Source organism: Triticum aestivum, chromosome 1A (assembly GCF_018294505.1).
Source record: "Triticum aestivum cultivar Chinese Spring chromosome 1A, IWGSC CS RefSeq v2.1, whole genome shotgun sequence".
Taxonomy (NCBI): domain Eukaryota; kingdom Viridiplantae; phylum Streptophyta; class Magnoliopsida; order Poales; family Poaceae; genus Triticum; species Triticum aestivum.
Genome location: NC_057794.1, coordinates 563,012,354 through 563,018,851, shown reverse-complemented (window position 1 = coordinate 563,018,851; position 6,498 = coordinate 563,012,354). Strand labels below are relative to the sequence as shown.

General features: G+C 46.0%; 1 long non-coding RNA gene across 1 annotated transcript in view; it reads right to left on the bottom strand.

Annotated features, from left to right (window-relative positions):
* Nucleotides 1-5,473: 5,473 nt before the first annotated feature.
* Nucleotides 5,474-6,498, bottom strand: part of LOC123181368 (uncharacterized) — a 2,119-nt gene continuing 1,094 nt past the window's right edge. The window contains exons 2-3 of the long non-coding RNA XR_006491703.1: nucleotides 5,569-5,768; nucleotides 5,474-5,510 (exon numbers count right to left, since the gene is read on the bottom strand). This is a non-coding gene — a long non-coding RNA (uncharacterized lncRNA). The remainder of the gene's footprint in view (nucleotides 5,511-5,568; nucleotides 5,769-6,498) is intronic.

The window sequence follows — 6,498 nt, the reverse complement described above, 5'->3', positions numbered from 1 at the left end:
GCAAGCAGGAAATACTGAAAGTAAAAATATCACAAGCTAAGATCTCAAATTTATCTTCCTTGACTCCCACTAACAAACCTCCAGCAGTGTTATTAGCAGGCAACCAATTCCAGATAAAGCCATGTCTAGAGTCTAAGGCCTCTAGCTGATTAATACTAAACTCAGCCTTCTTAGTTTCAGATAAACAAATAAAGTCAGGGCAGTGAGATCTAATAATCTCTTGCACCTTGGAAATCTTTTGAGGGCCATTAAGACCTCTCACATTCCAAAAAAGTCCTATCATATAAACCTAGTAGATTTTTTAGCTTGATACTTTTTAGACCTCTAATTTTTAACCTCCATCCATAAGGAGGCAACATCAGCCTCTTCCTCCATATTTGGATCAGAGTGATGGTTAGATTCAGTATCAAGAGGAGCATCAGAAGTATACAAATTACAGAAATTTTCCTTGGTGACTTCAATGTCTCCAGGAAGAAACATATCAGGATTATCCTGTTTAAATTTGTCTAATCTATCAAACTCTATTTTCTTAATAGCATCAACATTATTGCTAACTTGAGAGGGATTATCTCCCATAACAATGCCAGCATTGAGTGCTTTAGAAACTAGAGTTTCATTGTCCAGGCAAGCAAAAGAATTATGGAAGATTTCGGGGTTATTACCTCTGGGAATCTCCAAGTTCTTCTTCTGCTTAATCTCTTGAGCTTTGACCAAGGTTGGCTTCCCATCTCTCTTGATCCTGTTACTCATCCTAGTGGATATAACAGGGCCCCATTTTTCACCACCAGCTTTAAGGCTAGCAGCAAGAGTAGGGCAGGGAATTAACCGTCCAAGAGAACTAGGGATACAGTCCTTGCTGGACACTCCATCCTTAATAGCAGCTTCAAACTCAGGGAGAAGAATTGTCCCAAAATTCTCCATTGGGTTTTTCTTAACAGCTTGCAGGTAGCTTTTAGTCCGGGGAGCATCTTGGATCTTCAAGAAAACTGATCTCTCCAAAGGGTTGTTGTTATTCACATCCATCTTAGACAGATCAGTAGGAGAAATATCAGCCATATTGTGGGTTCTGTTTCTAGACCCACTAGGAGCAGAGGCAGGTCTTGGTCTGAAGTTGGAGTTCTTCCTACTGTTGTCAAGATCATGTTCCATCTCTTCTCCCAATAGGTCATCATTACTGAACTCATCTTCTCCACCCTGTTTTTTGCTGTTGTCATTCTCATCATTCTTGTGGTCAGGGGGATCAGAAGGGTTATCAGAATCCACAGCAGCTTCCTCATCAACTTTGAAAGTGAGAAGATACAGTTCTTGCTGAATTTCAAACAGTCCGTCTCTAGGGATCAAACTAGAATCTCTAACAGCAACCTGAACTCTCACCACTTCATAATTTTTTTTGAAAATGACATGCCAGTCAATATTAGTAATGACACCCAAAGTAGCAGCAACTTGGGCAATCACAGACCAAGAGCACCAGGCAGGAGGCAGGCCTACAATATCCTCCCAGACCTCAGTCAGGGAATCAAAGGAAGGCAGTTCTCCATGCCAATTCTTGAAATATATGGAAACACCTTTCTTCTTGAGGTTAATGGAGTCATAAGCAACTGAGTCTGTGATTTTTTTTGTTTGGAGGGAATCTGACAAGATATTGAGAAGCATCATAAGCTCTGATCTGCCAAGGCCAGTTGGTTTTCTACATACTAGTGAAGCAAGCACCTAGCTCCTCAGCAGAAATTTCACCTTCTTCAATAACCACCAGACCCACATTTTCAAAGTTCAGCCAGTCACTGTTGCTTTTTTCTCCAGCCTCAAGATGAAAGAAGCCCAGGTCATTCCCAACACTAGCCCAGAATTGAGCAACTGGGTAGGGTTTGTACCACAAGGGGCAGGCATCCATATGGTGACCAGGGACAGCACACATAAAGCAAGTTTTTGGAACCTGACACATACCAACATAGTGCCTAGGCAGTCCACAGTTGAAACAAATAGCCCCAATATATTTAGGGTCTACATTGAAAGCATCAGGCTCAACAGTAGTCAGAACAGCCTGAGGAGCAGCAGGTCCAGCATCTGTTTTCTTCTTTCCAGCAGCATTTCTCTATTTCTTCTTGCTCTTACTCTGACCAGTTTGCCCATTTCCAGAACCAGGCCCACTACCAGCAGCTACAGGTTGATGGAACTGAGGATATTGCATAGGAGCATATTGGTTGGGGGCAATGAAAGGGAATTGAACCTGTTGCTAATTCGGCCAAGGGTTAGCAGAATACTGATGGAATCCAAGGGGAGGATATCCTGGGAACATCGATCCCATCTGCGGATACATCATCTGCGAGCTAGAGGCCAAAGGGAAGATGGGAGGCTTAGCATAGATCGGTATAGGAGGATTTTGCTGTTGTTGCTGTTGTTGGGCCAAAGGGGGGCGAACCGGGGGGATAACAGGGGGGACAGCGGTGACCTGGGAAGGGGGACGCAGCTCGTTCCGCCCGTGGCCGCCATTGACTCTCCCACCTCCTCTAGCCCCCTGCCCCGCTCCAGCTCCAGCCATCTTGCGAATCACCTCCGCGTAGGTCTCCCTTCCTTCTCTATTCGACCAAAAATTAGTAGAGAAACTAAACTTAGTGGGGGCTTGGTGTTTGTCAGCGGCACCAACGGGGAAGCAATCGTCCGCCATGAAGCACCTACCCCAGAACTTATCCTTCCTCACCTAGACTAAGGAAAAGGGAGGAGGGGGGCGACGCGGCCGCCGGCGAACCCTAGCCGCCCCCAAACACTCCGACTCGCCAGTCCGGATCGCCACCGCCAATCCCGCACCAGCACGGGTCTTCTGGATGCGGCACAGCGAGAGCCCTCCGCCGCCGGAGCACGGGTCAGCGGCGTTCAGCGAGCTCAGGCCGGCGTGGCTTGGGAGCACGGTGGGGGGCGCGGGGTGGAGCGCGGTGGGGGGGGGCGGGGCAGAGCGTGGGCATGGGAGAAGAATTTCATAACCAGGAGAAGAATGAGTGGTGCCATGTTGCGTTCTTAAGTCAATTGTCCAAACTCTCATCTTTACTCAGGGTGGACACGGTCCGGGCCAGTCCGGTCCCTCACTGAGCTGACGTTTGGACCGGCCGCCGGTGGGCCGGACCGGACCGGACCGGCCAGCCATGCGGGCCTGTTTTCAGGGACCGAACCGGCGGCGTCGAAGCCCGGGCCGGACCGAGCGGACCGGCCAAGCACCACCGACGGCGACATGCGCAGGTATAGCAACGTGGTGGGTGACGTGGGCGGGTGCTATGGCGAGTGGACGAGGTGTGCGTGCGCCGGCGGCATCGTGGGCGACATGCCGTAGGAAGTGTGCTGGGTCGAGCCGGCAGGGGCGCAATTGTTAGCGATGATCCTGCGCATGTTTATTACTCCCTCCGTAAACTAATATAAGAGCGTTTAAATTACTATTTTAGTTATCTAAACACTCTTATATTAGTTTACAGAGGGAGTACTTAGCATTTTTGTTGTTGCATGCAAGTAATTTATCGTGTGCATGAGCCCACAATTTTCTGTGTGCAGGCCTTGCCATGATTAGCGGATGAAATCTAAGATCGAGTTGATAGTGTGACGATGCCGCGATTATCGGATCGAACCATGTTTCTCTCGTTCTTTCTTCTGCATGTTTGACTGAATAAAAGGAAACGGTAGCGTGGTGGCGCATGATTATCGGAACGAATGCATTTCTCTCATTAGTATTTAGTCGCCAACAAAAGGAACGGGAGCGTGAAGTGAAGGCGCCTTAATTAACGGATCAAATCTCGTTGATCTTGTTCTTTCAATTTTTTGTGGACTGATTAAAAGGAATAAAATGGCAGCGCGTGATCTGATTCTTTTACTATCTCTTGCCCCTGGGGAAACTGCCTGTCCCTGTGTGACTCAGATAATAACGGGCATGACCTGAGTCTTCTTCTGTACTTGACTGAAGAAAAGGAAAAAATCAAGTCTATCTCAGACAATCACGGGCGTGACCGCGCTTTCTTTCTATTCTCTGTTCTCTTCTACCTTAGGAGCCGGAGAAGGTCGGCAGGGCATGCTCATCTATAGTGGCTGCGCGGATCTCACGGCCAGAGCACGCCGACGAGAAACGGCCTGCAGCTTCGGTCCGCTCGGTCGGACCGGTCAAAGACCGGACCGGACCGAGGAAATTTCGGGCCGAGATTTGGTAACCGGATCAGGCAATTTCTGCAGCGAGCCAGGACCGATCGATCCGGTCTTGAACGGGCCACGAGCGGGCCAAAAAGCCCGCTCGTGCCGTCCAGCCTGAATCTTTACTATAGTTGTACCCTCAAAAAAAAATCTTTACTATAGTTGCTTGTTGCCAAACTTTGTACTGACCATATATTTTTCTTCTTCAAACTCCTCTGAGCTGCATTATTTGGAAGATGGGAGACCCCTGGACAAACAGACATCGTGCCTTCTTCTGGTCGTCTATATCTATATCTCCTTTTAGCAGCCTCCCCCTTTTTGTATTTTCATGTATTACATGGATTATTTTTCATATTTGTCTTAACAACTATCATTTCTAAGTTCTGCACATCATAGTAAACTTGCCGCAAATTATGAAGCGGAAAAGAATAATCATCACGTTGCGTATGTATATGCGGTGCGTCTACTGCATATTAACTCTTGGGGGGCAAACAAAACCCTAACTGGTCGAACCCCGATCAGGGTTTTTGGGAATGGCCGATTGGGTTTGACAGGTTAGGGTCTTGTCTGGCACCGTCGAACAATATTGGTGGTTTTTTGCAAAAAAAAATGAAAGGTTGTGGTTTTTTATTTGGGGTCCCAAATGTGATGGTTTTTTGCAATTTACTCAACTCAAGGAGACGTATAACCAAGTTTACATGAATTACTAAACTTCGTGTGCCAATTCAGAAAATTTCAAAACAATACCAGTAAATTTCAAACATATATTTTGTTATATCGTCCTAATTAAAATTTCACTTGTCTGCCGACTCACACCAGCCGAATGGCTTCTCGATGGATATCCCAAGGGAAGCCCCCAAGTCTCTCCGCGCTTGCATCAGAGATAGGGCGGTCTTGTAGAGATATAAGATAGTTGGCACATTCATCCGACCGTCGTATTGAGCTGGTTGAGCAGCCTGCAGCCTTGACGCCTCATCCGGTGTGAACATCTAAACAAAAGAAAAGTTACTTACCTTGGTAAGTATAAATATAAAGAGTGAGACATACATACCATATCTGGTTGAGTAAGTAGATGTTTTCTTTCCCGTGGCAAACATATAATTTTGAAAGCTTTTGCACGTTTCAGGTGATCCCAACCGCGACAGTCGATGTCAGAAACCTCCATAAGGAGGTTAGTAAGATAGCTCGCGTGGTCGGAGTAGTAATCAGCATCATAATCACAATGGAACAATGTGAGGGCCAGATCGACAACGCGCTTCGTAACCTGCACGCATACATGAATAGATAAAATTTGTTAGAAACAGATGAAGGAAAATATATTAGAAATGAAGGAGTACGGAACAAACCTAATAATACGACATACCATGTTTGGTTGGACATGATGGAATCCGTTACGGAACAAACCTAATAATACGACGTACCATGTTTGGTTGGACATGATGGAATCCATTACGCCGTAGCAGGATATCCAGTCCCTTGCTCATGTGGATGTTGTGTTCCCCGGTGAGATCAGACTCTTTCTCTTCAGGCACAAAGTATTTCAAGAGATGCTTGAGACCCCACATGAGCTCCATCACAACATCGTTGTGGAGGCACCTGATTCCCTACAATTAAGTAACTAAATAATTAATTACAACACCGTCTAAATAGTTGTGAGCGCTGGGTAGGAGCAAGCTTGTTACTCCAATAGTCATATTAGACATCCACCAATGGTCATGTGTTTTTGATCCAAAACCTAGGCCGAAGTAGACGACACTGAATTATGAACTACACAAAGATTCAAGACTCATGGTAGTACCGGTGGTCTCCTATAACAACAAACATAAGTACTAATCCCCCCGTTCGTAAATATAAGTCTTTTCAGAGATTTCAACAAATGACTACATACGAAGCAAAATGAATGAATATACATTCTATAATATGTCTACATACATCTGTATGTTGTAGTCTATTTAAATGTATAAAAAGACTTAGATTGAGGAACGGAGGGAGTAGTACGTAGTAAGTAGTACCAGCTGCTAGCGTCTTGCCATGCATGCAAACGGTCTTGAGCTTGTTGCCCAGGTGCTTGTCAACATGTCCTGTAACAACGTCGATGGCAAGTGATTTATCATCAAACCTTTCATAGTCATCCCGACTTTGGACCTGATCCATCGAAAATTGACTAGTTAATCCCGCACGCACGCATGCACAAATTGTATTACTACTCCCTCCAATCGGTATATGCAAAGAGTCTTCAGTTTGACTAGTGAATATGTGTTATATGTCAAAAAGTCCTAAGAGAATCACTTACACACATCCCACTCGCGACGCTCCCAGGGCCCGGCACGAGCA